General features: G+C 35.0%; 1 protein-coding gene and 1 pseudogene across 1 annotated transcript in view; one reads left to right on the top strand and one right to left on the bottom strand.

Annotated features, from left to right (window-relative positions):
* FBXO11 (F-box protein 11) overlaps positions 1-27,073 on the top strand; it is an 83,659-nt gene that overhangs the window by 12,009 nt on the left and 44,577 nt on the right. The window lies entirely within an intron of this gene.
* On the bottom strand, positions 1,598-5,836 carry LOC131273956 (large ribosomal subunit protein eL31-like; annotated as a pseudogene).

The raw sequence follows: 27,073 nt of genomic DNA, 5'->3' as shown, positions 1-27,073 counted from the left end.
TATTTGTAACTTCATCATGTTCTCAGGACAAGTGTCTGTTAGAGAGCTTTCTGTTAAATACTGTTAAGGTAAAGGTTTATTATAGCCCCTACAGTCCATGATATGGTCTGTCCTTTAATCATTTATTGAATTATCTTTTTGCCACACTTGAAAAGTTGTTGCACCCCAAAAATTAAGTTATAGAATTTTTATGTAAATGAGTAAGAAAGAAATCTGTGCCTAGTAAAGGAAATTTCCTGCAGAACTGGGATCATATGTCTTATTTTAATGGTATTGTTCTTCATTATATTCTTTTTTTTCCCCCTTATATCCTTATATTAAAGACAAGAGGACAAGTTTATAATAAATTATGTTTGTTGCTAAAACCTGAGCTACTCAGTTGCAGAGATAAAACAACATTTTAAGGTTCTTCATAGCATTAGTAATCCCATATACCAAGTGGTTATTGTAACTCCCAGGGTGCCTTTATGGATCTTTCCAATTCTGTCTTAGATTCTCCATTCCTTTTCACAAGGAACCTGTCTTTATTTTTGAGTCATTTGATTTGAGAAACTCTAAGCTGTAATATGAACTGAGAGTTCTGGATGTAGAGAGCATCTTGAGGGTGTGTGACGGTCTGAATTTGGTGAATCCCAAAAAAAGATTATGTTCTTGAACTATTCCATTCTTATGAGGCCCTTTTGATTGGACTTTGTCAGTGAGGTGTGACTCAGAATGGGTCTCCACCTTCTACTGGAGCTTTATATAAAGAGACACAGAGAAAAAGGAAGCTGTCATTTTTGATCCCTGCCATGTGAGAGAGGACTCAAGGATCACTAGCAGCTAAAGCTTAAAGACAAAGTCCTGGAGAGGCTAGGCCCACAGAGCAACTAAAGGCCAAAGAGATGAGCCATATGCCTGGTAGCCCACAGCTGGACTCAGGAAAACAGTGAAGCAGCCAAGACTGATAGAGGAGGCTCAGAAAGAGACAAGCCTTAAGTTTGGTTGCCCACAGCTGACCTCTGGAAGACGGTAGATACTGGAGGGGAAGGCAAGGACCTCGGCAGCGATCAGTGGCCGTCTTGCTTTGCCATGTGACAGGACCTCAGGATCACCAGTACTGACTTTGGTGAAAAAGCATCTCTACTGATGCCTTGATTTAAGCATTTCACAGCCTTGGAACTAGAAGCTTTTACCCTAAATAAAATCCCCATTGTAAAAGTCAACCCATTTCTTTGCATCATCAGCCGTGTGGCAAATTAAGACAGTCTGTAAAATTAAGTCTCTGGTTTTAGAGGGCTAGAAAAATGCCACATACCTATAGACATGCATTAATTATACACACATGTGTATACACAGTGAAACGGAATGCAAACTTGGTGAAGTGCTTTAAAAATTGGGTGAAATGTTAGCAGTACTTTTCTGGGATGGTGGAACTGAAATGATTTTTGTTGCTCTTTCTGTATGTTTTTGTTTTTCTAATTTACGGAATCTGCAGAGAGGTAGGTTTGTATTTAAAAAGAATTTAATAGCTGATTGTGATGTGAACTCATACTACTTTGATGTCATAGTTCCTAGTGAATGTCATTTTATTTTTTGCAGTTATTTCATCATTTTATTTAGTAGTCAGCTATTAGTTTTCATCCACATTGATTGTCTGTAGGTTTTTGAAAGTGGTGACAGGTACATAGGTAACCAAGGTATAGAGCTTGTTTGGGGAATCTTCGTCCTTATTACGTTTTCTGGACAACCATACATGGATACGATACAGGACATTCCTTATCCCTTTGGCCCAGACAGCCTTGTGTCGATGCACACATCTGGCGTTCCCATCTCCTTCATGGCAAATTTCCGGATCTCTTTGAGGGCCCGAGGGCACGTTTCTTGAAGCCCACTCCATAAATGCACTTGTGAATGTTGATGGTGTACTCCCTGGACACCACCTCGTTGATGGCAGAACGGCCCTTTTTCTTCTCGTCACGTTTCTTAGCAGGAGCCATTCTATGTCGACCAGGTCGGAAAAACCTTATTTTTTTTTAAGATTTATTTTATTTATTTCTCTCCCCTCCCTCTCCCCATTGTCTGCTCTGTGTGTCCATTTGCTGTGTGTTCTTCTGCATCCACTCATATTGTGAGGTGGTACTGGGAAACTGCATCTCTTTTTTTGTTGCATCATTTTGCTGCATCAGCTCTTCATGTATGTGGCGCCACTCCTGGATGGGCCCCACTTTTTCTTTTCATGCAGGGCGGCTCTCCTTGCAGGGCGCACTCCTTGTGCATGGGGCTTCCCTGTGCGGGGTCACCCCTGCGAGGCACGGCACTCCTTGCACGCGTGGCCCAGCTTACCACACAGGTCTGGAAGCCCTGGGTATCAAACCCTGGACCCTCCATATGGTAGGCAGACGTTTTATCAGTTGACACCCAAGTCTGCTTCCCTGAGTGTCATTTTAAATTTGCATAAAAGCCTTTATAGCTTTAACATTTTTCAGTACTATGAGTATGTCTTAAGTGCTTATTCATTTATGAGCATTTTTAGATTTTGTAGCTACAGTAAGTTAGGATGATAATTAGGTGTATCATTTCTAGGAGAGAGAATAACTGATGATCATAAAACCAGAGTTTAGAATTAAAAACAAAGTTTGATATTTGGAACTTTGGTTGAACCAGTGATTATTCCTTTACACAGTAAGTATGTGAATATAGCTTAGAATATTTTTTTCTCATCAAAAATTACATTAGATTTTGGCATAGTAAGTGTATACAAATAATTTGCTTACATACCTTGCTGAATGATGGAAGATGGAAACTTACTGTGCACAAGTGAATAATTAGAAACAATCTAAGAAATTTTGGATTGTGAGACTTCAGGTGTTAGGCATCAATGCTCAAGAACCTGGAAATGGCTTTCAAAAAATATGGGCCTTTGAAATGCAGATTTAGTTAAGTAACTAAAAATTGCTAGTGATTTTGGTTATTTCTATTTAAATCAGCTCACACTCACTTGACTAGTCTTTCCTTCTGACCATATTATGGTCTCCTTATAAACCTATGTGAAGAGAAAACAAGCATGTTTCTATTAGAAAATAAACTAAACTCATTCATTAAAAGAGGTGAACTTTTTTTTTAAAAAAAGGTAGGAGCTACTTATGTGTATAGGGCAAAGCCATCATTAAGTATAGATTCTAGGTAGTGATCAGCATGCTCTTAGGACACATCAGATGTATGTAAATTATTTCTTTGAAATGGCAATTTTTGGTAGCTGAAGAGGGAACAAGTACAATATAGTCAGATTTAAATAAAGCTCTTATTATATGGAGCAGTCTTATTGTTAGTGTACTAGTTGGGAGAGATTTTTAAAGGTTGTGTTACATAAGATAAAAATAGTGCTACCCATTTGCAAATAGGCACTTAAATGGTTGTTTCTGTTGTTCCCCTTTTAACTACCTTCTCTGGAGCCACCAGATTGATTCATATAGTAGTTAATAATTTAGATTACTGGATGTAGTAAGTTTATAGATAATTTTTTAATTGAATGAGATTAAGTACCTGAGAAGCTGAGAAATCAAGTAACTTTGAATAGTCTATTTTAAAAACAAAATAAAAAAGCAGATGTGCTGTAATCTATATACAAACTAAAACAATTGAATAGATGCTTAAAAATGTCTAGCTAGATCTAAGAACAGCAGAAAGCAATCTGGGCTAGTTAAATGAATCATTCTAAATTGCATGCACGTGTAACATATGATATTGTATCATAGCAGTAAGACTTATAAAATGTTGGAGTAGTTGAAAATTATGTCTGTCAAAAATTTTTAAGTCTTTAAGTGAGGAAAGAGCCAAAGGGTAACTTAACCTTTCACATGGTTGAAGGTATTTCTTACAAGAAAAATACTTTTCAGTTATTTTCCATATGCTCAGAAGATACCTAAAGAAAATGAATATTTAGACTGGTATAAACATCTGGTAAACTCTAAAATGGGACACTAAAGAAGTTATTTTTCCTAGAGAGAGAGCAAGTAAATTGGTTAGGAACAGAATTATAGAATGTTTAAAATAGAAGGAACCTTAGTCCTAATTATCGAAGTTTATTCAACTTGTTTGTTCAGGGTGGCATTTGGAATTAGAATCCAGGTCTCCAAACTCCCAGTCAGTGATGATGGTGATACCTGGTTTTGTTCCAGAATTTTGTTATTCTGTTAATTTTTCAGTTTCATACATTGTTGAACCTCTTGGTCTGACAAACGATTTCTGTAGTTTCCCAGTTGAACTAAACAAAAATTAATTTTTAGGATACTAGGTAGCTTAAAAAATACTCAAGTAAAATTGATTCACTTTCTTGTGGGTTGACTTTTATTTTTTTTGTTGTTCTTTTGTCTTAGCTGTGACTGGTTTTAAAAGTGGAGAGTGAAACATGTTAATAATAGATTCATGAGATGATTCACAATGGAACTGAATTTAGATGCTTAAAAGCTATTTAATAAATTTTGAAGAGGTGAAACAAAATTCTTTTCCATTGTGAATTCAAGTATCTGTTTATGGTGGTGGTATTTCAGGTCAACGAGGAAAAGATTTACTATTGAGGTTACTAATTATTCATTTGAAAAAAATTTAATTAAACCCTATTTTATTTGGTACCAAAAAATACATTCCAAATGATTAAAGATTTCAGCATTTTAAAACAACTATGAAATAATTAGAAGAAAGTACTTTTTACTAAGCAAGGCCTAAAAAAAATTCAAAAGCCATTAAAGAAATTACCAAGAAATTGACTACATAAAATAAACTGAAAGTTCTGTGCAATAAAAGGTACAATAAAAGTTTAGGCAAATGACAGACTTTTAAGAAAAAAATTTTGCAACCTAAAATACAAATGATTAATACCATCATATATTTAAAAAGTGCCCTCTGTCCCATCCCCCTCCTCACTTTTTTAATCCTTCCCAGAAGCAGCCATTAAAATGAGTTTGATAGGAGCCCGCTCATTCCATTTTTAAACTTTTTCATATACATATGCATCTATAAACATGTAGTTTATATAAAGTGTTATGGTTGATAATGTAGGACGTTAATTATCCAGCAGAGTAGATGGGAACATAGATATAATGGGAACATCAAGAGACTTAATGTGTAAGTGCCACGTTAGTGGTAATAGACCATAAGGGTCTGGTGCCCTCGCAATTCTTAAATAATTGAAATAATTGTTTACTTTTGGATTTTTAAATTCATGTGTGTACATACATATATTTGTATACACATACAATACTCAAATATATACTTTTTTCATTCAAAGGAAACTACATGGTACATGCTACTCTGTAACTTGAGTTTTGTTTTTTATTTAGAAAATGTATCATGAACATTTTTCTGTGTTAATATATAAAAGGCTACCTCATTTTTTTTTTCACTGTTGCAGTAGTCCATTATATGAATGTACTATAATTTGTTAAATATTCTTATGTTTAATAGGTTCTTATGTTCTCTATTTAGGATGGTAGTGAACATCCTTGTGCAAATATCTTTACATGTTTGTGTCACAATTTCAGTAAACAGATTCATAAAAGTAGGTTATCAGGTCAAAGGGATATTTACATTTTAAAATTTGCTAAGTTGCCAAATTTGTTTTCAAAAAAGGTTGTATAATTTATAGTCCTGCCATTAATGTGTGAGATTAAATGTTATTGAATGAGTGTGTTCATGAAATATTTCAGAGCGTAGTCTTAGGGATGAGATAGTTTAGAAAGACTTCCAAGAGAAAGTGGATACTTAAACTAGGTTTTGAACAGTGAACATGACACAGATAGTGGAAAGGAAAAAGATGAATTTTCTGTGTGAGAGGAAAGGGGCCAGACAAAGAGCTTGGAAGAATTACCAAGGCAGAGTTTTCACTCTGCCATTTTATTCTTTTCATTTCTCAGTTCATTTTATGTTGGTGTTTCTTTTCCAAAAAGGAGAGAGAAGTAGATTCAAGGCTTTTTGTATGTTATATTCTATCACCTGTGGAATAATCTAAATTCTTTAGCCAAAATTATTCTTTTCTGCACATAGTTCTTGAATGAGCCATATACGTTGCTATTCCTCTTTTTTTTTTTTTTTTAACACCCCCCGCCCTTGTATACTTTTGTAAAATTGTGAATTCAGTAGTTACTTCGCTTCCTTTCAGTGCCCTTTGCTCGCTTGAGAGCTACCTATATCTCAGCCTTAGGTGCTTGCTGTCATTTACAGTTGTTGGTAGGCTCATACACACTTCATAGGTGATAATAGATGACAAATATCAGAGTATAGACTTGTACACAGTAGAATTTATTTAAAATTTATATATTAAGGTAACAATTTTATGGAAAGCGTTTAAGTAACAAATTGGCTATCTTGGTATTCATGAGAAAACAACACAAGGAATTTCTGTAATATTTTTTAAAATTTTATTGAAGAATGTCATTCCTACATGAACATACATAAACAATAAGTGTATAGTAAAAGTTGTTAACTTACAGAACTAACATGCATAACATCATACAGGGGTCCCATACAGTACCGCATCACCAACACCTTGGATTGTTGTGAAACATTTGTTACAAACTATGCAAGAGCATCATCAAAATATTACTAGTAACTATAGTCCATATCTTAAATTTGGTGTATTTTTCCCTCAGTCCACCCAGTAATATTATTTTATTTAATGATAAATAACAATAAATATTGAGTAATATTATTTACAGTAGTAATTACATTACTAGCTGTCATTTATTGATCACTGTTTTAGGTATGTGCTAAATGCTTGTTTATTCTCACAAGGCCCTCCATCAGGTAGGTAATATATCCATTTTACATACGAGGAACAGAGGTTTAGGAAATTTAAATAACTCAGAAGAGCTAGTAAATGGCAACCCTAAGATTAGAACCCATGTTTTTCTATTTCAGCAGTCTTATATTTTATTTATTGTATTATGTTCACCAGTAATCATCTCCAGTGGGAAAGTTTTTTAAAAAACATATTTCTAGGGATAGTTAGATGTTTTTGTTACTTGAAAATGATCACTAATTGCACTGAAGTTACCTGATTTTGGAAGGAGGGAGGATAATGAGTCATCAATTACACGTTCCCAAAGAGAATTCTGAAAATTCAGAAAAGCATAAAGAGGAAGTTAAAAATTAGCAATAATTGAACAAACTAGAGAAAGCTCTACTTTCTTTTTTTCTTTTTTTTTTTTTTTTTTGGTGTAAGTAAATATCTGTAATATCTAGAAATATACATAAAGTTACATGTAATATTTTAATTAGAATCAGACTGTGTATACTTTTGTATTCTCCATTATCCCTTATCATTGTTTCCTCATTGTTAATATATAGGCATGTGGGTATATATATGTATGCTTTGAAAATGGTTCTCAATGGCTACATAATTCATTCTATGTATATACTTGAATTTATTTAATCTTTCCCCTATTATTAGATATTTAGGTTACCATTAATTTTTCTCTGTCTACATAAGGAGAAACCATCAGGCTGGTTCTGTGAGCTTGAGATTCTCCTTCTCTCCAAAGGCAACATGCTTTGAAAATGGTTCTCAATGACTACATAATGCGTTTTATGTATATACTTGAATTATTTACTCTCCCCTATTATTATTTAGGTTACCGTTAATTTTCCTCTGTCATACATAATGAGAAACTGTCAGGCTGGTTCTCTGAGTTCGAGATTCTCCTCTCCAAAGACAACAGTGATGGAATTAAACATACAGACATGTGCATGCACACACACACAGTTAACATCAGACTTTTAAAATAAATATAGCTGCATAAGCATGCATTCTTCTCTGGAAATCATGAAAGAAAAGAGTAATAAGAAAAATTCCTCAACTTACATTTTCAGTGACCTGAAAGACCTATTATATAGACTCCAAAGATTGTTTAAGAACTATCTAAAACGTCTAAGATGCATTGAGTTTAAATATATGTACTGAAAGTGAGGGGCTTACCTGGAATTTCTAAAGCTAAGTCTTCTGTTGGAAACAACAGGGTTGGTGGGCAGAAGTACCTGGTTTAATTCAGAAAAGAAGAAATGCTAGAGCTATACGAGACACACATGTGTCATACATGCAAAAACCAATTTTGTATACAGAAAAGGAGGAAAAAATATAATGCAGGTGGCATCTCAAATCAGTGGAACAAAGGTCGATTGTTTGATTAATTTTGGGATAACTGGGTAGCAATCTGAAAAAAAGAAGCTGGATCTGTATTTCACACAAACACCAAAATGGATCAAATATTTAATTATGAAAAATAAAGCCCTGGAAATACTAGAAGAAATATTGAAGAAGTCTTTTTATAATCTTGTTGTGCAGAAGACCTTTTAAACTGACTCAATCCAAAAGTCATAAAATAATTGAAAAATATTATATGTCACAAAACACTTTGAATGTCAGAAACCACCGTAAATAAAAGTACAAGTTAAAAACTTGGAAACTTATTTGCAGTTGAAAGCAAAGTGTAGTCTTCCTAAATGTATATGAAGAGCTGTAAATTAGGTAAGACCCTGCAACCCAAAAAATAGTGGACAGATATGAACAAATAATTCACAGAAAATGAAATGCAAATTACTTTTAAGCATATGCAAAGTTGTCAACCTCATTCCCAGTAAGAGAAATTCAAATTAAAGCTGTAATTATATTGTTCACCTTTTAAACAAAAACACAAAAGTTGAACACTATACTCTGTTGGTTGTTGGCAAAAAGGTGCTCTTGTGTATTGCTGCTAAGACTACAAATTGAAATAATCTCTCTGGAAGGCAATTGGGCAATATCTACCAAAATAAAAATGTATTTGCTCTGTGACCCAGTAGGTTGTAATTTCTGAAATTTATCTTAGATATTTGCACACCTGCAACAGGATACGTAGCAGATTATTTTGTAGCATACTTTGAGTAGCAGTAGATTAGAAACACCTAAATTTTTATCACTGGGGAATTGGTTAAAGAAACTATAGAAAAGCCATACAGCAGAATCCCATGCAGCTATAAGGAGGGAAAATGAGAAAAGTTCCTGGGCTAAATAGTTTATATATTTGTGTAATTCATAAGCAAACTTGGAGAGGACGCAGCAGAAATTTAACAAGAATTATCAGGGGGAGGGATTAAAGGAAGTGAGCGAATAGATGAACGGTTGTGAGGGAGATTTTCTTACTCTTAAAAATGAAAGTGAAAATATCATGTTCTCAAAGCTCAAAACAAAGATGAACATCTCTGGACTTAAAAGAACAAAAAGCGGGAGTGGAGGTGGCTCAAACCATTGGGTGCCTTGGTTCCCAGTGCCTCCTAAAAAGAAAATGAGCACACAAAACAAACAGATACAGCAGACAACAAGCACAAAACAGTGGGGGGTAGGAGGGATAAATAAATCTTTAAAAACAAAAACAAAAAGCAAAATGTTAAGTTTAGAGCTTAAATACATGGGTCTCCTTGAATGTGGTTTGGATGCAGGCAGGTGCCCCTGAAAATTCATTGCTTTAGGGTAGAGACCAAAGCTGTCTAATACTGGTGGAGAGATGGGGTTTGGGGGTGGGGGGGTGGAAGTGCAGAACATTTCTTATATCCAAGAAACTAGAGGGCTGAGTCAGGAAGGAGCTGAAAAAGCAAGTGTGACCACTGCTTAGAAAAATGGCACGCCTACAGGGATGAAAGGAAACAGTGAAAGCCTCTTGGATAAGATGTGGGCCAACCTCCCAGTCACTCCGTGACTGGATCTGCAGCCATTATAAAATCTCTTTCTGGAGTGAGGGGCCTGGATGAGAAGAGGCAGCAAATGGAATTCGTTAGGGTGATGTAAGCACACCCAAACATATATGAATACATACACAAATATACAACTTTGACTTATGATGAAACTTCAAACAAAAGTACAAAAACACAAGAGAAATACTCTGAAGAAGGAAAGAAAAGTGAAAAAAATTCTCTATATAGATACAGAAATAACCTCAAGATTTATTGCTTAGTGAGGAAAAAAGGAAATTGTGATTCTGTGTTTAAAGTATGTTTCTTTGTGTGAAGTGGGGTTGGCATAATTGATAATCACATTCTAGTGAATCTTTAGTCTTTGAAGCGTAAATAATAAAGCAGTCAAAGTAATTTAGTATATTTAAGACCTTAAAGGAGATAAATAATAATAATCATAAAAGAAAAACAAACTTAATATTATCTTTTCTCGAAATGTAGAGGGACTATAACTGCTTAACTCTGTACCCATTTAAAGTATCAGCAAGAATGGGGCCCAAGTGAGGATATTTTCGTGTACACAAAACTTGAGTTCACCTCTAAAAACCTGATATATGAAAGAACCAAAGAATGTACTTCAGCAGGGAGAATAGTAAACTGGAAAAAAGGAAGATTTGGATGAAAGAATACAGTGGTGAGCAAAGAATTGGCAAGGTATGTTCAGAAATCAGGTTGAATATTAGGTGTAAATATATATGTTTTAAAAGGTAAAACCAAAATATTAAACAATAAATAACAGAGTTGGAGGAAGGGTAGGATAGTTTATTGAGTCAAGAATGCTAATGTTTTTGTCTTATTCTCAAGGAGTGAATATATACTGATGAACCTGAGGGCATCTTATAAAAAGAAATAGCTATTTTTGTGACTCTGCAACCAGAGTACCTGGATGAAATCCTAGTGTATCCTTACCAGCTTTGTGACATTAGGGAGTCATTTTACCTTCCTGTGCATAAATTTCCTTATTTGTAAATTGGGGATGGACAGTAGTACCTTGTCATAGTCTTGTGGTAAGGATTAAGTAAAATAATATGTAGAAAGCCATTAGAAAATTGTCTATATAAGCACGCAATACATGTTTGCTGCTTTTTATTTCTAAGAGTAGAAATAAAATCTGTGGCTTCCAGGCCAGAAGACTATAATTAGGGAATGAAAAAAGCTCAACCCTTGGTGTAGTTGGACCCTATTTTGGTTTTTGGTTTTCTTTTTCAAGCAGTTGAGGGTTGGGATTTTACAACTTTAATTCTTTCTTAAAGATCTTCAAAGAACAAAGAGAAAAAGCTTAATCATTCGATCTTGCAGTTACCATGAGTCCATTGGACCCTTTATATGTATATAAAATATATGTATATAATAGAGAAGTTGTGAGCTTACAAAAAAAAATCATGTATAATGTGCAGAATTCCCATGTATCACCACTCCACCAACACCTTACATTGTTGGGGAACATTTGTTACAGATTATAAAAGAAAAACATCAGGCTATTATCACTAACTTATGGTCCATAGCATACATTTGGTATATTTTTCACATACACCCTCTTTTAATAACACCATGTATTAGTATTATACATTTGTTTTGGTTCATGAGAAAGCTCTGTTATATTTGTGCTGTTAACCACAGTCCGTCTTCCACCACATCATTCACTGTTATACAGTCCTGTGCCTTCTACAATCTATCCAAAGTGTACACTCAGTGGCTTTCACTTTCATCACAGTTATACAGTTATAATCTCAGTAAACCTTTGAATGTTTTTTCTTTAGCCTAAAAGAAAAAATCTCCTACCCCCCATTATTGATTGATAAAGTACCTTCTTTTACAATGATGCAAGAATATTACAATATTGCTTTAACTTTGGTCCATAAGTTAGTTACATTAGCTATATTTTCTCTATGCATCACCATATTGTTACTGCCTTGTAATAGTGACGTACATTTATTTTAGTTCATAGAAGAGCACTCTTGTATTTGTATTGTTAACCACAGTCTTCATGTACCTATGAGTTCACATTTACTTAGTCCCTAAATTATTTTCTAGCTTTCTTTCAATTGACATTCACATCCCTGGACTACCCCTTTTAGCCACAATCCCATTTATAAACCAGGCATGTTAATTATACTCACTATAAGTTGTTACCATCAATGCTATCCATTTCCACACTTTTACAGTCAAGCCAGTTGAAAATTCTACATACATTAAGTGTCAGTACCTCTTCTCTGCCCTTATTCTATCTCTTAATAACCTTATTCTAGGTTTTAACTTGATGTGGTTATTCTTCATATTTAGTTTGTATTAGCGAGACCATACAGTATTTGTCCTTTTGTGTCTGGCTAATATCACTCTGCATATTATCCTCGAGGTTGGGGGGTTTGGGGCATATGGGGACCTCGTATTTTTTGAATGTTAAATTAAAAAAATGAATAAAGACAAAAAAAAAGAATATAAAAAAATATATATCCTCAAGGTTCATCCATGTTCTCATACGTGTCCATATTTCATTTCTTCTTACAGTAGCATAGTATCCATCACAGGTATATACCACAAACTGCTTATTCATTTATTAGTTGATGGACACGGGTTGTCTCCATCTTTTGGCAGTTATGAATAACTTTATACCTCTGTGAACATCAGTGTACAAATGTCTGTTCACATCACAGCTTCATTTCTTTTGGATATATTCCTAGTAGAGGGATTGCCGAATCATACAGGAGTTCTATATTTAGCTTCCTGAGAAACCACCAAACTGTCTTCCACAAAGGCTGCACCATTCTGCGTTCCCATCAACAGTGAAGAAGTGTTCCTGTTTCTCTACATCCTCTCCAGCACTTATGTTTTCTGGGTTTTTTTGTTTTGATTTGATTTTTGTTTTTTTAAACAATGGCCATTCTTTGAGGTGTGGGGTGATATCTCATTGTAGTTTTGGTTTGCATATCTCTAATAGTTAGTGATAGTGATCGTTTTTTCAAGTGCTTTTTCACCATTTGTATTTCCTCTTTGGAGAAATGTCTGTTTAAGCCTTTTCCCCATTTTTTTATTGGATTGACTGCTTTTTTACTTTTGAGTTGTATAATCTCTATATAGCATGGCTCTCAAACCCTTATCAGATATGTGGTTTCCAAATATTTTCTCTCAGCGGGTTGCCTTTTCACGTCCCTGACAAAGTCCTTTGAAGCACAAAAAGTTTTTAAGTTTGAGGAGATCCCATTTATCCATTTATTCTTTCATTGCTTATGCTTTTGGTGTAAGGTTTAACAAACCACCACCTACTACCAGGTCTTGAAGCTGTTTCCCTACATTTTCTCCCAGGAGCTTATATAGTTAGGTCTTTGAGCCCTTTTTTTTTTTTTTTTTTAATAGGTGCAGGTTCTGGGGATTGAACCCTGGACCTTGTATGTGGGAAGCTGGTACTCAGCCACTGAGCCACATCAGCTCCCCAGAGTTGGTTTTTTCATTTGCTTGTTTGTGTTTTTGTTTTTAGGAGGCGTGGGGCCCAAACTCAGGGCCTCCCATGTGGGAAGTGGGCATTCAACCACTTGAGCCACATCAGTTCCCTCTCTGATCCATTTTGAGTTAATTTTTTTATAAGGTGTGATATTAGGGGTCCTCTTTTTTCTTTTGGATATTGATTGGATATCCAGTTCTCCACCATGTTTTGTTGAATAGACTGTTCTGCCCCAGCTGGATGAGCTGACAGCCTTGTCAAAAATCACTTGACCATAGATGTGAGGTTCTGTTTCTTAACTACCAGTTTGGATCCATTGGTCTCCATGTTTATCTTTATGCCAATATCATGCTGTTTTTTCCCGCTGTAGCTAGGTAGTATGATTTAAAGTCTGGATGTGAGAGTCTTCCAACTTCATTATTCCTTTTTAAGATGTTTCTGGCTAGTTGAGGCACCTTACCCTTCCAAATAAATTTGATAATTCGGTTTTCCATTTCTTTAAAAACTGCTGGGGTTTTTAATCAGGATTGCATTGAATCTTTATATCATTTGGGTAGATGGGGAGCAGATCGAGCAGTTGGGCTCCCGTCTACCATATAGGAGGTTCAGGATTCGATACCCAGGGCCCCCCTGGTGAAGGCAAGCTGGCCTGCGTAGCGAGCTGGCCCACATGGAGTACTGTCCCACACAGGAGTGCTGGCCCATGTGGAGAGCCGGTGCAGCAAGGTGACGCTACAAAAAGAGACACAGAGGAGAAATAAGAGATGCTGCAGACCAGGGAGCTGAGGTGGCACAAGGGAATGAGCACTTCTCTCCCACTCTGAACAGCAAATGGACACAGAGAGCAGACAGTGGGGGGGGGGGGGGAGGGGATAAATAAATAAATCTTTTTTTTTTTTAATTTGGGTAGAATTGACATCTTAAGGATATTTAGTCTTCCAATCCATGAGGAGGGTATAACTGTAATGCAATAGAAGGATTTGTTGACTTTTATCTTTGTAATATAGGATTGAGGAAGGACTTTGAATACAAAACTTCAGAAGCACATTTGATAGAAAGTAAATCTACTAATTCAGTGATCCATAAGCATTTGCTAATAGATGATTGTGATCTCTATACTTGGATGACACATGAATAGGACTTGTGATTTCATAGCCATGAGATTCAATATACAAAAGTATAATATTTGTTGTAAAAAATGAAATCGTTATTTAAGTACTTAATAAAATTGTAAAATGTAAAAAAAAAAGTTTTTCTAATAACATACTGTTTACTAGAATCCACTTCAGATGTAAAAATTAGGTTTACATAAATCTCTTATATAACAGCATTAGAGCTACCCAAAGCAAGCTCAGGTAAGATTCTTCCAATATATCTTCCTTAAATGTGGCTCTGCAATGACTTAATTGCAATAAATGTATTTTTATTAAAAAAAAAAAAAAAAACACACATTCAGTGAGCCAGAAAATGAGATGAGCTTTAACTGCATCAAAATTTAGGAGTTCTTTGTATTGAAAAGAAAAGGCATGATGGAAAGGGAGAAGATATTTACAAAATGTAAGCACTAACAAGAGATAAAACATCTGGAAAATTCAAAGAACTCCTGGAAAAGAAAAAAGAAAAAGACAGCCACCCAATATAAAAATATGAAGGTTCTAAATAGGCAATTCATGGAAGGAGCTAATAGGAAATGCTTAAAATCATTTGTAGTCAGAAATATGTAAGTTAAAACAATGAGATATCATTTTATGTGTAACTTTTAATAATCTCAGTGGGCATTATCCACACAGTTGAAAGGTCTTAAGAGCAAAATTGAGGATTCCCTGAGAAAAAAGAAATTCTGTCAGATAGTCATGTAATCTCCTGCAGGTTCTGTTTCTCTGGATAACCCTGACTGGTAAAGATGGTGAAAATTTGGAATCTAGTGGTATCTTAGCTGGGTACTTCTAGCTCAAGGTCTCATGATCGAGCTGTTTTCTTTGACTGCATCATTTGAGGGCTTGACTGGTGCTGGAAGATCTGCTTCCAAGATGTCTTGCTCACAAAGCTCTTGGCAGGGAGCCTCAGTTCCTTGCTGGTTGTTGGCAGAAGGTTTTAGTTCCCCACGGCAGTTGCTAGGCCTATCCACAGGACTACTTGATTGTCGTTATGACATGATTCCTGGCTGCCCCAGAACAAATGATCCAATAGAACAAGTGGCAAGAAGCAACTATGCCTTTTATGATCTAGTCTCCCAAATTGCTTAGTAACCCTTCCTATTCAAAATAAACAACTCACTGAGTCCAGTGAATACTCAAGGGGAGGGGAAATAGGCTTTATCTCAGGAAGTGAAGAGTATCAGAGAATTGTGAACTTTGTATACCACACTGGGTAATACCAAGTATTGATGAAAATATGGGAGTGTAGGCTTTGTTGCCAGAAGTACACATGTACACTGTGACCCAGTAATTTAAAATATTTATAACAGCTTCATGAGGGAACATGTATATGAATGTTCACTGAAATATTTTTCTGTAATTATAGGAAGTTGGAGGCAATCTGAGTGACCCATATACAAGTCTGAATGTAGATAGGAAAGATATGTGTGTGCAGATTTTATACAGCATTTGAAAGCAACTTACTAGATGTAGACATGGCATATAGTGAAAAATACAAGAAACAAAATAAGGAGGTAGTACTAAGAACGTTTATATTTTTAAATCGCATATACAATTCCTTTGAATCATAGGCTTAAAAGGGGTTAAAATGGGAAATTTCTGTTGCGTATGTTACCACAATAAATTTTTTTGTATATTCCAGGTATACAAACTAAATTGGAGTTTTCTGGTTTGTTTTGGGTTTTTTTTTAATATAGTTTTGATTGAAGTATTCATACATGAACATACATAAAGAATAAATGTGTAGTAAAAGTTGTGGACTTACAAAGTAAACACGATAACATCATACAGGGGTCCCATACATCACCCCTCTACCAGTACCTTGCATTGTTGTGATACATATGTTACAATCTATGCAAAAGCATCGTCAAAACATTCCTCCTCACTATAGTCCATGTCTTCTTACATGTGGTATATTTTCCCCCAAACCCACTCTTATTTTTTTTAAACAAATCAATTTTATTGATACATGTTAAGAAAGCGTACAATTTACTCAAAAATATACAGTCAGTAGTATTTGATACAGTCACATAGTTTGTGTGTTTATCACTTCAATCATTATTAAAGCATTTTCATTATTTCACTAATAAAAAACAGACAACCAGACAAACAAGGAAATTCTTCCCCTTTCAATCTCTGTTTCCCCTGCTGTACATATCTGCTATTTTTGGCTGTTCTTGCACAATTATTTATTAAGCAGTTTTATTGAGATATATTCACATACTGTATGAGCAGTCCAAAGTGTATATTCAGTGGATTTTTTTTTAGCTGTTAAAAAAACCTTTATTGTGAAATTGTAAAATACAGAGAAAAATAGGTTGAAAGAAATTACAAATTTTTTTTTAAAGTGTAAGGCCGGTTAAATTTAATATAATCATTTATAAGAAATAGTGTAACAACAAACATTTATAAATGGAAATACTAATTCTAATACAGAAATTAATTTTAACAAGTCTTATTTTTGTATTACAGCTCTAACTATTGGACATAATCTTTAAGAATGAAATAAATTATTGGTTTAGTTATTTAATTTCCATTTAGGCCATAATTCTTTCTGGATAATCAGATTCCTATTTAGGAAGTCTTCACATCTTTTTGAAATTAATTACAGCAGATAACAATATGCCAACTCATGATTTTATGAGGCAAAAAAACTCATAATCTTTTACAACAGTAGTCATGCTGAATCATTATTGATCCAAATGGATTGTTTGAATTAATGAGTATGCATAAGAAAGGGCTAAAGAAAAATGAAGTATCCAAAAATATCTCTCTTCTCCAGTCCTCCTCAGTTAAAAGCAAGTGTTTATTTTGTATGAAGAAACTTACAGAATATTGATCACAGGAACGGTTTGCCAGTTGCACTGAGTAATTATTATTCATATACTGTAATATTGTTATTTACATTTATTGGGTATACTCCAGCTCCTTTTTGGTTACTATTTGCATGGAATAACTTTCTCCAGCCTTTCATTTTTAACCTGGTTGTGTCCTTACTTCTGAGGTAGGTCTCTTGTAGACAACATATAGGCAACTCATATTTTTTTTTATCCATTCTATCAGTCTTTGTCTTTTGACTGGGGAGTTCAGTCTATTAACATTAATGTTATTACTGTAAAGGCATTACTTACTTCATCCATTTTGTCCTTTGGGTCTCTGTGTTCATTGTCTGTCTTCTTATCCTTTAGTTTACCTTTCTGTTCTATTGTCTGTCTTCTTATCCTTTAGTTTACCCTTCCTAATAATCATCATTCCTAAATTCTTCTCCAAATCTCTCACCCTTGTTTTTCCCTTTCAGGCTGCAGCACCCCCTTCAGTATCTCTTGTAAATCTGGTCTTTTGGTAACATTCTATCAGTTTTTGTTTGTGAAGACTTTGAACTCACCCTCATTTTTGAAGGACAACTTTGCCAGATGCAGCAATCTTGGTTGGCAGTTTTTCTCTTTCAGTTTTTCTCTTTAGTACATCATACCCTTTCTTCTCTTCTCCATGGTTTCTGATAGCATTTGGTCTTATAAAGTTTCCCTTGTATGTGACACTTTGCTTTTTCTCTTGCCGCTTTCAGAATCCTCTCTTATCTCTGATATTTGTCATTCTGAATAGTAGGTATCTTGGGGTAGGTCTGTGTGGATTTATTCTGTTTGGGGTGCATTTTCCTTCTTGGATATTGATATTTATGCCCTTCACAAGGGTTGGGAAGTTTTCACTCATTATTTCCTCACGTATTCTTTCTGTCCCATTTCCATTCTCTTTTCCTTCTGGGACACCAATAATGTGAATGTTTGTGTGTTTCATGTCATTCAGTTCCCTAAGACTCTTCCATTTTTTCCATTCTCCTTCTGTTCTCCTAACTTTTCCACTTCTGCCTTCAAAGTCACTAATTCTGTCTTCAAGCAATTCAAATCTGCTCTTCTTTGCCTCTATTGCTGTTTTGTTTGTTTTTACTTTATTTTTCTTTATTTATCCTCCCCACCTCCCCCAAATGGTTCTCTTGTCTGCCTGCTCATTGTTTGCTCACCTTCTCCAGGAGTCTCCCGGAACCAAACCCAGGACCTCACACATGAGAGGCAAGTGCCCAACTGCCTGAGCCATATCCGCTCCCCATGGGCTGTGGCATCTGCTGGCTTGTGGCATCCGCTCGTTGTGGTGGGGTCAGCAGTATCTAGCTTGTTGCAGTGGGGGCAACATCTGCTCATCGTCTTTGCTTTTTTTTTTTTTTTTTTTTTTTTTAGGAGGCTGTGGGACCCAAACCTGGGACCTCCCATGTGGTAGGCAGGTGCCCAAGTGTTTGAGTCACATCCACTTCCCTCTAGTGTTTTTGTGGTTTTTTTTTTTTTTTTTTTTTTTTTTTTTTTAAGATTTATTTATTTATTTCTCTCCACCCTCTCATTGTTTGTATGTGCTGTGTCTTATTTGTTGTGTGCTGGTCTTCTCTTTTTAAGAAGCACCAGGAACTGAACCTGGAACCTCCCATGTGGGAGGGAGGCACCCAATCACCTGAGCCACCTTCACTCTCTCTAATGTATTTTTAATCTCATTGATCATGTCTTTTATTCCCATAAGGTCTGTTATGTTTCTTTGCAGGCTTTCAAATTGTTCTTTATGCCCTCCCAGTGTCTTCTTAAAATCTTTCTTTAATCATATTTTCTATAAATTCTTTGCAGTGATTTAGAAAAGTAATGATTATCACTGATTATCTTAAATCCTCTGTCTCCTCAGGATATTTGGTTTGTTCTTTCGGCTGGACCATCTCTTCCTGTTGCCTAATATAGCTTGTAATTTTTTGCTGATGTCTAGGCATCTGAATATGTTGGTGAATTTACTCTGATGGCCAGTTTCTCTCTCTTTCCTATTTTGTTTTTTTCACAGCTTTCCTTTGATATTTGGTTCAGCTTATTCTCAGTCTTTAAAATTGCCCAGCTTAATTTTTCAAAATTGGACCAGGGATTCACTAGTGGGTTGCAGATTTTCTTCCAGGGCTTGGGTACAGCAATTGTGAACAATTTTTGTCCATGCAGTTTCCAGACTGGCCAGCAGATGGCGCTACTCAGCATACCTTTCCACATAGGTGCTTCAGTCTCAGCTTTCCTGTTTTCCTGTGCTGAATCTCCAGATCAGAGATTCAGTGCAGACTCTGCTGGCTGAATTCACTGAAGAAAAGCACCCTGGCCTCCCCTCCCTTTTCCCTTGAAACAGCTAACAGGAAGATGTCTGTTCCCCTCTCACTAAGCTCAGTGAGCAAGGTATTTTACCTCAGCTTAATATCTTGGAGGTGGGGAGCCCTTCCTGACTGCCACAGGGACTTGGTAACTCATGTTTGTAGTTTCAGCTTCTTCGTTTCTCCGTCCCTCATGCTCCTGAGGTGTTGTATAGCACTGTCCTTGTCTGCTGACCCCCAGAGCAGGTTCCTTGGACAGCTTTTGGCTCTTCCTTGTTTTTATAAGAGCCTTCAGCTCTGCCTGTCTGTCACCATCTTCCCACAATCCTTAATGTTTGTTTTGTAATAACAGATTCATATTAAACACGTTACAGTAGTAGCCTTTGGGGGGAGGAGGGGGGCTGAAAATAAAATAAATAAAACAATTTAAAACACAGAAATAGTTACATAATAAAGTTTAGAAAATCTCCAGGATCTAGAATCAAAAGACCAAAAATATGTAATGTGCATGAGAAAAGTTAAGAAAAGTAGAGAATCATCAGTCTAGGAGATATAAATCTTAAAAAAAACAAACCAAAAAAGCCAACTCCATTGAGGGAGCAGATTTAGCTCAGTGGTTGAGAGCTTGCTTTCCATGTACGAAATCCTAAGTTCAATCCCTAGTGCCTCTTTAAAAAAAACTATATATATAAAGGACAGAAAATGAACGCATACATGTGGTCATCATATTTCACAAATTTAGTATAGACCATTGACCAAGCTTGATTTCCGAGATATAGAACCCAGTATATACTCATATAACCCCCCCACAAGTAGAGCATATATATATATATATACACACTATTTTCAAGCATACTGTGATGGTTTGAGGCTTTCTGGACCTCAGAAAATGTATATTCTTAGCATTAATCCACTTTCGTGGGTGTGACCTATTGAGGGTGGGCTCTTTTGACTAGGTTATTTCAGTTAATGCGTGGCCCAAGGTGAATCTGAATCCTCTTACTTGAATATGGAGAGAGAGAGAAAGCCACAGAAGCAAGAAGCTGAAGCATGGAAACTCAAAAGAGAAGGGAGAGACTAGCAGAAGCCACCATGTACCTTGCCATATCACAAAAGAGTCAGGATTTCAGCAGCTGATCTTTGGGAAGAGAGCATCGCCTGATGATGCCTTGATTTGGACATTTTTCTCAGCCTCAAAACTGTAAGCTTTTAAACTAATAAATCCTCATTGTAAAAGCCAACCCATTTCTCGTATGTGCTTTTGACATACTAAAGACAAGAGACTAAAACACATACATAAAAGTTACAAATTTGCATTGTCATAATGGAAATTATGGAAATTTCATCAGATTTTTGGGGGTCATTGTCATTTAGAGCATGTCCTTTGACCTCAGTTTAATTAAATTGAAAATCTGCAACATAATGAACTTAGAATATACATTTGAAAACTATAAATTTTAAATAACTCATGAGATAAAATCACAAAAATTACAAAATATTTAGAATTCTGGCAAATACAGCATCTGAGCTTGAAGATATAGTTAATGTGGTGGACAGACATTTCTTGGCTTGAAAGTACTGATTTTTTTTAAAAGAGAGAAAATAGATAATTAAGCCCCAACTCTTGGGACTATGAAAAAAACAGTAAAATAAAACCGAAGGTGAAAAAGGAATAAAAATAAGTATAAAGCAGAAATGAATGAAATAAAAGACAAATAATGCAATAAAGGTCAGTAAACAAACTTCTAACAGGGGTTGTCAAGGTAAAAAGTACAAAGGCAATATTAAGATAGAAGGAATATAACCATAGATAAATTTGGGTCTTAGATGACATGAACAGTTTTCTAGAAAAATGTAATTTGTCAAAATTAATCTGAGAAATGGAAAAATGAATAAATTAATCAGTCATAGGAAAAAACCCAGCAAATTCTCTTGTGCCCACCCCAACCCAAAAAAGCACCAAACATAGAGTTTTAGAGTTACTCTGAAGAGAAATTGAGAGAACTCTCCATTTTACAGGATTAATCATTCAACATATATTTCTAGAGTACCTATACTTACGTATATTAGTGAAAAAAATGCAGAAATATTTGATACCCAGAGAAGCCAAGAAGGACAGTACAAAATATGTATATATAAAACAGGGGTGGGGAAATCATAGATGAAATATTAGCAAATTAAACCCACTTATATTAATGAAAGAATGCATACAACTCAGTCACATGGTGGTGATCCCAGATATGCACAGTTGATTTAACACCAAGAAAACCTCGTAGTGCAACCTGTCACTTTAACAAATTAAAGGACAGAAAAGTATCCACCATATTCATTGAGCAGATACTTGTTGAGCATCCACTATGTTCCAGGAATTAGACATTGATGATACAGCTGTGTGCAAACCAGATTCCCTATTTTTATAGAGTGTATGTTCTCATCTAAGCAGATGATAAATAAGTGATATTATAAAAGCAGTTATGGGAGACAGGGTGATAATCATTATTAATAATAATCAAACCTTAAATATAAACCGTCAGTGCCCACTTTCCATCTCTGTGGTATTTCAGTCTCTTTGGCATTTTCATGTCTCTCTAAGGATAGTTTGAAGACAACCCCTGCTGTGAAATAATGAGATAATTATGTTAAATATTTCTGTACAGAAAATACAGTAACATCACTGAAATTAACTTATTGGCTGGCCTGGTCTCTGTCGTGTAGTAATTCAGACTGTCAATTTGAAAATTAAAAATTTGAAATTCTTGTTTAGGAGTGATAATTTAAAATGTATGGAAGTTGTGGTTCTTACTAAAAAATTGAAATTTAAGGACTGCCCATAATACGTACTGTTTTTTTTTACATAGAACAATTTCACTTTTATATATCATAGAAGGACTAAAGGAAAAAATAAGCAGTTTCTATGGTTTATTAATTAGATATTATAGTGTAATATCTTTGACCTAGTTCTAAAGTTGTGAGCATTCCTATAAGAGTTGGAATGCAGTGCTAAGTTATGAAGCAGAAGTCATATAAATGAAATCAAATAGAAAAACCTGTCCTTAATCTTAGATAAACAATTTCACAAATGCATCCCCATCAGTCATCATTAGGGTGAACAATACAACTCTAAGTCATGTTTATTAGAGTTCAGATAAACAGTTTAGAAAAATTTCTGAACTCTTCATTTGGTTTTTTGGATCTGTCTGTTGGCTCCCTTTTGTTTAATCCCTACAAAAGAATTAAATTCTTATGCCTTGACTTAATTAAAATACTACTTTAGCTGGGAGCTCCTTGTAAAAATGCATCTTATAGAAATTTTTATGTTCATTTACTTTAAATAACATCAAAAGCAAATTTGTTAGGTCTGTTATGTTAGACATCTAGTTTACCTCAAAATTCCCTTATGAAGTAAAGGTGTTTTTTCGTAAGATGCCTCAGAGACAACAGTCAAGATTGGGGCTGATTCCCAAAAGATATGTGCATAAAGAATGTACAAAAAAGTCTTTGACTTTGCCTAGCCCAAGGGTTTCAGATTTGCAGTCAGTGAACTAATTAGTCAATACGCATGTTCTGTTTGTTCTGCTGTGTTTCTAAAAAATGAATAAAATTATTTTCCAATGTTTTAAATTTGAGATTTCACATAATCTTGATTCCAGTCTCCTTTAACATTTCATATTATTTGATGATACTGACTTAAGTTCCAACATGGTAACAGTTGGCCAGGATTTAGGCCAAGGGCTTCATGAGCCACACACATTTTCCAGTTCCCTGAAGATCCCACCATTTCTTAATGTTTCACTTCACTCACTTTCTGTGGGTGATCCTTACTAATTTATTGGCTCATATTCAGAGGTTCTCTTTTCTTGTACAAAAAAAAAAAATACTTCTGGTTGATTGTGGCCTGGGAAACTAACGAGAATAAATTAAAGTAATTAAAAAAAAAAAAAAACCTTTGAACTTGGGCTAGTAGTGCCATCTCATCTCTATTCCCCTGGATGTTCTATGTCTTTAGGAGTATATGTATATATTCATATATTTATATTTATCTATTTAAATAGATCTAACTATATGTATATCAATACTTTATTGACTCAAGCATTTGATTCAGATTATCCTTAAGTCTGGTAGTTTCTGTAAATAAAATGTTTGGAAGTTCAGTGAAGTTAAAGTTCTCATTTTGTTAGGCAATGATACAACTATTAGAATTAACAGCTTCTCAAATCTGTATCATTAAAAACTTCTTTAACCTCTTCCATATGTGTCATTAGAGTGGGCACCTTTATAATGTCATTAATACTACTTACTATATACTTTTGGTGCTTCTCTGACACTTCCTGTCCCTCTATCATTGGATGGGGGAACAGTTTCGATCAAAGAGTTGGGAATGGAAGAGAGTATATTCCCTCAAGGCCAGTCGTTTAATTAACAATATGAGGCCTTTCAGCACTCCCTTTTTCTGCTGCTGCAAATGAAGTGTTTTAGAGAATGGCTGTACCATAAGTCATCCTTTCATAGACAGGGATGACTACATGGAGCAGAACTCTTCACTTAGCCAGTGATAGAGCTGTAGAATGAGCAAGAATAAAGTCTTTGTCGTTTTAAGCTACAGATGTTTTTGCGATTCTTCATTACTACTGGTTAACCTAACCAATCTACTTGATAATACACTGTACCATTAGAGTCAATAAAGAGTATTGTGATAATTAAAACAATTAATTAAAGGCTGTCATTTTTTTTAAAGCAATGAATTTTTTTTTTTTTTTAAGGTTTTTTCCCCCTGCCCCCGCCCGGCTGTTTTTGCTGCATCCATTTGCTGTGTGATATTCTATATCTGTTTCTCTTTTTTTGTCTTCTCATCTTTCTCCTCTAGGATTTAGAGGGATTCGATCCTGGGGAACTCTGATGAGGAGAGAGGTTCCCTGTCAATTGTACCACCTCAGTTCCTGGTCTCTGCTGCACTTCACTTTGACTCTCCCTTTCATCTCTTTTTTTGTGTCATCATCTTGCTCCGTGACTCACTTGCATGGGCACTGGCTCACCACACGGGCACTTGCAAGGGCACTCGGCTCACTGCATGGGCACTGGCTCACTGTGCAGGCATGCTTTTTCTTGTTCTTTTTTGCCAGGAGGTCCCAGGGATTGAACCTGGGTCCTCCCATATGGTAGACCGAGGCCTTACCACTTGAGCCACATCCACTTCCCAAGGCAGTCATTTTAAATAAAATCTGGAACCTGGGATTAGGAGATTGTTTTTGTCTTTTGGGGTAATTATTATTTCAAAGTTGTGAGCATCATCAAAGGTTTAAATTTAGGATTTGCAGCTCTATTTCAGAGTATATACAAAAGATAATGCCAGAGTTCACAAAATATTTTGCAGAATCAGCACAGTGTTATGTACATAAAGATACTTTGAAGATGATCTAGGCTTATCAATGAGAATCCTGCCTTTTTAAAATGGTTTTGAGTATGATTTCTTTTGGGGTTTTTTGGTGGTGGTTTTTTTTAAAGAGTGGTACAGAACTGAAAGTTTTTAAGAAAACAAGACTTGGCTTGATTATAGATACATGTGGCATAGCACCTAATTTTGTGATGAAAGTTTAGAGCTGAAAGAACCCTTAGTTATCATGTAATTTTTAAATCAATTTTATTGATACATATTCATAAACATATTCATAAAGCCTACAATCCATCCAGAGTGTACAATCAGTGTTATTTAGTATAACAGAATTGTGTGTTCATCACTTGAATCAATATTAGAACATTTTCATTCCTCCAATAATTTTTAAAAAAAACAACTCTACCCTTCAATAATTGCCATCTTTCTTTTCCCTGCCATATATAGCTGCTATTCTGATTCTAACTCTGATTTATTTGTATTTATGTTTAGTATAGATGGTATCAAACAATAGGTAGTACCTTTTGTCCAGTTTCTTACACTTAGTACATTTCCTTTTTTTTTTTTAACCTTAATGGAAAATTATTAATATATTACTTTACACAACTATCCATGGTTTGCTTTGGTTTTATTTTTGCCTATTAACATTTTGTAACATTTAAGTACATTTGTTCTGCTTCAAAGAAAAACAGTCTTATATATGCATTATTACCCAAGCCTCATTTACATGAGGCTTCACTGTGCTATACAGTCCCATGTTACATTTTTAGCTTTCCTTCTAGTAATATACATGACCTTAGACTTTCCCTTTCAACCACTGTCATACCCATATATTAGCACTGCTAATATATGTTACAAATACTATGATGTGCTTTCACCATTTCTCTTCATTTCCCAAGGATTTACAACCTACCTTTTCACCAATTCTGTACAGATTAAACCTCAGCTTTCCATTCCCTAAGCTCATTCTATTTTCGCGTGACCTATATTCTAGTTTTTAACTCAATGAGTTTACACAATATATTCACTTCATAATAACATGGTCACACAGTGTTTGTCCTTTTGTGTCTGACTTGCTTCACCCAACATAATATCATCCAGGTTCGTTCATGTTTTTATATGGTGCATGACTTCTTACAGCTGAATAATATTCCATCGTTTGTATACACCACAGTTTATACATGTATATAATGAAAACATGCTTGAATTACCCACTTGTCATCATTTTCAGATTTTAAAACACCAGTTTGATTTCCCTTTCCCAATTAATATTTTTCTTAGAGCTTTTTGCTGATACTTGTTTTCCTTTGTTTCCTCTTTTCCTGCTTCTTCATGATATTTAATCCTCACAGTAATCCTAAGAAGTATTTTTCCCATCACTCTAACTTGTGGCAGTTGAAGCTCAATGAGACTAAGTTATCTGGCCAAGATCATATAGCTAAATAACAACAGAGCTGTTCAAACAAGTTCTGTTGACTAATAGCCTGTGTTGTTTTTACTAATTCTTACATGTATTTAAGATTTTTACCCAAATGCTGAGAATACTTTTACTTCATGTTGATTATTAATTAAAATTGGGTTTGTCTGAGTGACAGGAAACTTGAAACAGCAGTTGTTTTAAAAGATAGAACCGTATTCCTCTCTGTTGTGATAAAATTCTAGAATAAACATCTAGGGTTGGTATGAGGCTTCACTGTAACATTAGAGACCTGTGCTCTTGTTTTGTTCCCCTGCTATCCTTAACACATAACTTTTATCTTTGGTCCAAAGTATCTGCTCATACTTTAACATTCTAATGCAAAGGAGAGATTTGAAGGACACTTAAGCTTATATATTCCAGTGCCCAAAACCTTATATCCTAGATCGCCAACCCAGCAGTAAGGGAGACTTAAAAATGTGGATTATTGTAAATGTTCATCTGCTCAGATTAAAATCTGGGGTTTGTTAATATAAGCAGTTAATATAAATTGGGGGTAATAATAGTTTGTCACAATGATGTAATCAGATTTTATTGAAAATGTTTTATTCTTGGATACTTATTTAGCACTTAATATGTGCCACACATTGTGGTTTCTAAATATATGCCATGGTAAGCTATGGATTCCTTTTATCATTAACAGTTTAGGAAAAGTTTACTCTAAATAGGTTAAACTAGGGAGCAGATGTGGCTCAGGTAGTTGAGTGCC

Source organism: Dasypus novemcinctus, chromosome 17 (genome assembly GCF_030445035.2).
Source record: "Dasypus novemcinctus isolate mDasNov1 chromosome 17, mDasNov1.1.hap2, whole genome shotgun sequence".
Taxonomy (NCBI): domain Eukaryota; kingdom Metazoa; phylum Chordata; class Mammalia; order Cingulata; family Dasypodidae; genus Dasypus; species Dasypus novemcinctus.
Note: the sequence above shows the minus strand (reverse complement) of the source record. Positions and strands in the feature narration are given on the sequence as shown.